This window comes from Grus americana, unplaced genomic scaffold, assembly GCF_028858705.1.
Source record: "Grus americana isolate bGruAme1 unplaced genomic scaffold, bGruAme1.mat scaffold_594, whole genome shotgun sequence".
Classification (NCBI taxonomy): domain Eukaryota; kingdom Metazoa; phylum Chordata; class Aves; order Gruiformes; family Gruidae; genus Grus; species Grus americana.
The window spans coordinates 42,063-48,634 of record NW_026561827.1 but is presented as its reverse complement, the minus strand read 5'-3'; the positions used below and the strand labels follow the sequence as shown (position 1 = coordinate 48,634).

The 6,572-nt window shown below is 57.9% G+C and overlaps 1 long non-coding RNA gene across 1 annotated transcript; it reads left to right on the top strand.

Annotated features, from left to right (window-relative positions):
- Positions 1–588: 588 nt before the first annotated feature.
- LOC129200870 (uncharacterized) lies at positions 589–2,163 on the top strand. Its single transcript, XR_008575146.1, has 3 exons — positions 589–680; positions 1,611–1,865; positions 2,053–2,163. It is a non-coding gene; the product is annotated as an uncharacterized LOC129200870 (long non-coding RNA).
- Positions 2,164–6,572: the final 4,409 nt, after the last annotated feature.

Here is a 6,572-nt window from a genome sequence, read left to right as displayed (position 1 = left end):
CATGTCGGTGTTTTTGGCTGCCTAGAGGAGCCTGCAGCTCCAGGATTAGTAAGGCTGTGAATGGGGCCATGGTAGAGGTTTCAGGAAAGACACAGCATTTGGGGCGGGCAGGTGTCGCCTGGGAGCAGGGCCCGGAAATTTGCAGTTTTGACGGCTGAAGTGAGGCAACGGACAGCGATCCGCTTCATCTCACGTCGTAGTTTCTGGATGCCTAAAGGAGCGTGCAGCTCCAGGGTTAGTAGGGCTGTGAATGGGGCCATGGTAGAGGTTTCAGGAAAGACAGAGCATTCGGGGCTGGGAGGTTTCGCCTGGGAGCAGGGCCCGGACGGTTGCAGTTTTGAGGCTTGAATCTCGAAAATGGCTAGAGAGCTGCTAAGACGCACGCCAAGCCCCGCCCCTCACCAAAACTCCGCCCCCACGCACACCAAGCTGCGCCCCTCACGAGAACTCCGCCCCTTTGCACGCCAAACCCCGCCCCTCACGCAGTTCGCATCGCTTGTTCCCTCGGTGCTGCCTCCTGGCGATCAAATTTCGGTACTGCAGCGTCTGAGCCGTGCATGCGCAGTGCAGCGCTGCGGCTCCTCCCCTGAACCGCCTGCCGGCAGCCGGTGTGCAGAGGCTGTTGTGAGCCGAGGGAGGAGCGGAGACGTCGCTGGGCTGCGGCTGCACGGAGGGAGAAGGTGAGTGGGGCAGCGGGATGGACCGGCGGGTCCCGGGGAAAGCCCCGAGGAGGGCGGTATCCATGTCACAGAGGGGAGGGGCGCTGCCCGGATTCGTGCGGCGGGTGGGGGGGGAGGTGCGCGCCGTGTCGGAACCGGGCGGAGAGACCGTCTGGAGCCGGGAGGCAGGGGCTGCCTGGAGCCGGCGCGCGTCCGCGCCTTTCGGAGGTGGCTGAGGGGAGGTGGGGGCGGGGGGGGGGTCCAGCCCGGAGCCGCGCTGCGGAGCTCGGGGCTGCCATCGCGGCTCGGTGGGGCTTTCGGGTGAGTCGGCTTTCGGGTGAGGGCACGGGACGGTGTCCCCGCAGGGTCAGGAAGCGTGGAAGGCTGCCTCTCGCGAACGCCGGGAGTTGCAGTCTTGGGGTACGTGGCTGCTGGTCGGCCATATTGGCTCCCCGGAGCACGCTGGGAAGTGTAGTCTTACGGCACTCTAATGGCTGCCACGCGGCGCTTGCCAGTGCGTGCCGGGAGGCGTCGTTTTCGCGGACCTGGCTGCCGGTGAGCCCGACTTGCTCTCGCAGGAGCGCGAGGTTGAGGGGTTTTTTTTGCTGGTTTCAAGTGGTTTTCTGCAGGCTTCCAGCCGCTCCCGAGCAGCGGTGCGGCCATGCTACGAGAGCACGCGCGCGCGGTGAGGCGTCGCCCGGTGTCCCGAGACGAGCGCTACCGGTCGGACTCTCCGGAAGCCTGTCCGGCAGCCCCAGGCCGCCCCGAGCCCTGGCGTGAAGGCGGCAAGCTGGCCCTTGCCTGTGCCGCTTTCTTCCTGAACGGGGGTGCTGGCAGCAGCAGCGCGGGGAAAGAGCGGCGTCTCCGGAAGGCCCTGCAGAAGGAGGAGGGTCTCCGGCCAGGGCCGATCTCTGGTAGTAACGGCCACTGCTTTTTCTTTCCCTCTCCCAGGCCGCGCTGAGGACGTGGTTGCCCATCCCTCCCTTGGGGATGCCGTCGACTGCACCCGCCTCGCCTGTGCCTGGCCTGGCTCGCCTCGTGGCGTGGGGGCGAAAAGGGACAGGCGGCGGAGCGCTTACCGGCCGTGGACAGGAGCTGCCCTAAGGGAAGCTGGAATGGCCAGAGAAAGGTGAAGAAGAAGAGATGGAAGGCTCTCCGGCCGGCAGCTGCCTCCCGCTGCAGGCAAGAGAGCGCCTGCCTTGCCGGGTGAGGAAAGATCCCTCGTTGCGCTCCGCGGCAGGTCAGGCTGCCGACGGGCACCGCAGGGTCACCACGCATAACCCAAAGTACGGTGCGGCCACGTACCGAGGGAGGGAGGGAGGCAGGGAGGCAGGCTACTCATCTAGGCAGACTCGTCTCCTCGGAGCTGTAAGACACCCGTGTATCCTCTTAGGCGGAGGACAGCCGAGCGACCGGAGTGACAGCAAAGGAAAGGCGGAGAGCAGGAGAAAGAAGTGTCTGCGCTGGCAAGCTCTCCCGGCAGCGCCGAGAGCCAGAGCTGCGGTGAGTCCTGGGCCCGCGGGGCCCCATCGCCTCTCCTCTGCGTCGCGGGCCCTCCTCTGCCCCCCTCCCTTTCCCACCCCGCTGTGGGGTTTTTTGGTTTGCTTTCTGCTCCCCGCTATGTTCTTTTTCCATCTCGCTCTGACGGGCTGCCTGTCCCCACCTTTTTTAGGTCCTCGCTCTCTCTGCCCCGTAGCCCGTGGTTATTGTTTCCTTCTCTCTCTCCCTGTCTCTCTGTCCGGCCCCCAGCCACTGTTTCTGCATTCCTCCCCCTCAGTCCTGTAGCCCGTCGGTATTTCTGCCATCTCTGGCTCTCTCTGTGCGGCTCCTCGTTCCTGTTGTTCGAGGTCTTCCTTCTCGGCTCCGTAGCAAGTCATCGTGAGTCTCTCTCTTTCTCTGTCCCTCTTGAGCCTCTTCCCTGCCCCTCGTTTTGAAGGCCCGCCTCTCTGTCCCGGCACCCGTCGCTACGGTTCCTTTTCTCCGTCTCGCTCCCCGTCCCTGTTTTTCTAAAGTCTCCCCTCTCTGCCTCCTAGCCCGTCGGTACCTTTTTCTTTCCCCGTCGCGGTTCGTCTGGCTCCCTGTCCCTCTTTCTTTCTTCCTTCCTTCCTCCCTGTCTGCCCCGCAGCCCGTCCCTTCGTTCCTTTCTCCTTCCCTCTCTGTCCCTCTCCTGGTCCCCGGCTTTAAACTCTGCTTCTCTGCCCGGTAGCTCGCCACCGTCTTACCTTTCCCTGTCTCTCTCTCTGTCCAGCTCCCTCGCTCAAATTTTCAATTCCTCCCTGTCACTGCAGAAGCCTGTCGGGACTTTTTCCCCTGCCCGGCTTGCCTCTCCCTGTCTCGCGATTTCTCCCTCTCTTCCCTCTTAGCCGCGACCATTTTTATATTCTCCGTCTCTCGGTCCGCCTCGAGATCCCGATTGTTTTTTAAAGCGACCGAATCGTCGAGGTTGGCAGAGACCTTTACGATTATTGGGTGGAACCGCAAACCTGGCGCCAGCAAGTCCCCCTCTGCCCCTCAGCCCGTCCCTTCCCTTCCGAGGGCCTCTTTCTCCACCTCTCTCTGTCCGGCTCCCGGCCCCTCTTTTCCACTTCCGCCCTCTGTACCCTGTGGCTTTCCCCCTTTTCTTTCTCTCTCTGTCTCTGTTTGAGGAGGAGCAGCTGCCGCCCCAGCGTTCGCACCCCGTTCACAGTGTCGCGCGCATGCTTCTTCTCGGGCGCGCTTCCTCCTCCTCCTCCTTCGGGCTCGACCCGAGGCTGTTGGCAGCAGTCTCCGGGTGTCGGATTTTGTAAAATAATTAACGTAACTGAAAGGTGCAGCAGCGGGATCGGCCCGGGCGGGGCGCCTCCAAAGAGAGGGACCCGGAACAAAGAAATCCCGGGGCCGTTACACGCTTGGGTCCCGGACACCCGCCCCTTGCGCGCTGTCCGCGCGTCCCTTAGTCCCGCGGTGACTTTTGGTCTGGGGTCTTCTACCGTCGTCTCAGATTCTTCTTCTGTATAGCTGTGGGCGGTGCGTTATTGCACAGGTGCCGCTGCGCCGATGCTCCGTACATTCGCAGTAACAGGTAGAGCGGAAGGCTCCGTGGCCAGGGAAGAGCGGCACGGACACGTTCCTGCTCGCTCCGTTGCACCGGAATTTCGACGGCTGGGTTCGGCCACTAAATTGATGGCGCTACTGGAAGAAATTTCAGAAAAGTGAGCACTGTGCTTGTCTTTAATCTTTTAAAGTGATTTTTCTATGGGCGCCCGGTCCGTGGCTTAGATATTTGGTTTGCGGCGAAACAGACCCGGAACGTGGCTCTAAGTAGCATTCCGATTCGCTGAAATTCCCCGTAGTCAGAGAGCAAGAATCGTGAATGTTGCTTGGCGGTTTGAAATCTCAGGCTTTCTCTGAAAGCTGACCTGCCAGAATGGGCCGAAAGCAGGCCGAACGCCAATAGGGATGCCGCAGAAAAGGTCCTCTTCTTGACAGGAGAAGAGCTTGGCGAAACGTCAGCGCCGTTTCCCGTAGGGCCTCCGACGTACCGGTTCAGCAAGCGTGGGCTTTGTGCGATTCCCTCGGGGACGATGGCGAACAAACGTTGTACGGCAGAGAGTATCTTAGCTTACTTTCCATCTCCTCGGTTACTTGCAGAATATTTAATTTGGTGTCACACGGACCCAGAGGGACGGGTCTCCAACTCATGCTGGTAGGGCAACCCTAGTATCAGCCAGTAAAATCGGAAAAGAGTACGATGTTTTGAAACGTTTGCCTTGCGAGGAGAAGGGCCGTCTCTCGTTAGGCAACTGAATTCTGTGACCGATTTCCACGCCTCACGCGCGTGCGTGTGCGCACACGCACCCCAACCCCCCCCCACTCCCCCCCAACAGGCAGGCTTTGAAGGAGGCAGTCCCTAAGGCAACGCGATCTAAAACATGGAAGTTTTTTTTTCTATTTTTATAGTTTCTTACGGATAGGAGGCTCGTGTGAGCATTTAGCTTGTCCCGTCCTTAATTCTGAACCCACTGGCTGGTGCAGAAGAACGGTCGTGTGACAAAAACAGCATGAAATTTGTCCCTGTGCCGGATGCGTCCCGTGGTAAAGGAGTACATCTGTTATTCCGGCGTGAAAGATGTTTGATGAGCGTATCGCATCGTCAGAGCTGCTCTTGGTCTGCCTGCAAGCCGTGGGTTATGATTTAGAAATACATTCGCCTACCGTTCCTTAACTGTGTGGTTTTGGTTTTTATTTTTTTCAAAGAAAGGGTGGCTTTTTCATCGATCTCTTTGTGAGAGTATCAAATCAGGCGGCGGTAAATACATAGAAGCAACTAGGCGTACTACGGCGTGTACCGGACAGCGTTGGCGTGCCGCTCTGCTAGCAGCGGAGAGCCAGATGAGGATGCCCGTGGTAAGTACTCGTTCTGCCTCCGGCTGAACAGAAAGATTCTCATGTTGAGGGTTCTTGGGCTTGTCTGTGTGATTAGCATTACTTTTTTTTTTAATATGAAACAGGGTCAGATAATTGTTGATGAGTGAGACTTTGCGTACTCCTTTAGGTAGCTTTTCGTACTGAACCTTAGGTCAGTTACAAAACAATCTTTGTGCAGTTTACGCGTTTTGTAGCATCTGTGGCAGAAACAACTACAAAGACATTTATCCTGTAGGTAAGCTGAAAATAAAAATGCGGTTTCTCACCTGATTTTTCTTTCGGAGGAACGCTCACCCCCAGCAGCTGGTTTTTTTTTGCTAGTGTTGTCGGGGAGAAGGAACGGTGGTGCTTGCCTGGTTTCTTCCCCTAGCCAGGGACCTGAAACTTTGTTTTCCTCAGGTGTTTCACTAGAAATTTACAAGTGTCGGTGGTCAACAGTGGCAGAGAATTGGGTGGCGTTTTCAATTTCAAAGGGAAGGAACATGTTGATGTTAATTCTGTTACCAAAAGTGAAGTACCAGCTGCTTCCTCTTTCTAGATCTTCTCTCCTTTCGCCGTCCTCCCCGAGGGGTAACATGGCCACGCTGTATACCTTTTCTATTCTGGTACCGTTCGTTTGATACGCAGGAGCGCTGTGAAATAAATAGAAGGGCTACGGACAGACATCTGCCATCGTTGCGGCTGCCTTAAATCGTGTATTTGGCCCTTTAGCCTGTCATTTCCTTTCCACTCAGCTGAGTTACGTGCAGCGTTAGGTTCCAGTCGAGAGCGGTGCTGCCGAACCACGCTCTCGGAGCGTGCGCGGAGGAGGGCGACCGAGATGGCGAGAGGTCTCCGAGGCAAGACTTAGGGGAGCGGCTGAGGTCACTTGGTTTGTTCAGCTTGGAGAAGGGAAGGCCGAGGGGTGACCTCATCGCAGTCTACACCTTCCTCGAGGGGGACAGCGGAGGGGGAGGCGCTGACCTCCGCTCTCTCCGGTGACCGGCACTAGGACCCAAGGAAACGGGACGAAGCTGCGTCAGGGCAAGTTCAGACCGGACGTTGGGAAAAGGCTTTTCACTGAGAGGGCGGTCGGTCAGTCACGGAACAGGCTCCCCAGGGAAGCGGTCGCAGCCACCGAGCCTGTCAGGAGTTCAAGGAGCATCTGAACGATGCTCTTAGTCGCACGGTTTAGTTTTAGGTAGTCCCGCGTGGAGCGGGGGCTTGGTCTCGGCGATCCGTATGGGTCCCTTCCAACTTGAGATACTCTATGATTCTGTGAAATCTTCTGGGTTAGAAACGACCTTATTGTAATAGAGAATTTGCTGAAGGTGGCTTTGTGCAAGGACTGTCGTCTTAGAGTATCTTCCCCCCCCGCCCCAGATATGAGAAAAGCTCTGTCCAGAGATATGGAGACGAAATCAGTTGTACCTCATCCCGTGACACCGGAAGACATTGAGTAACTGTAAGCTGTGATGCTCAGTGAAATTACTAAGAGCGTGAAGTTTCCCGTGCCTTTGCTTTCAC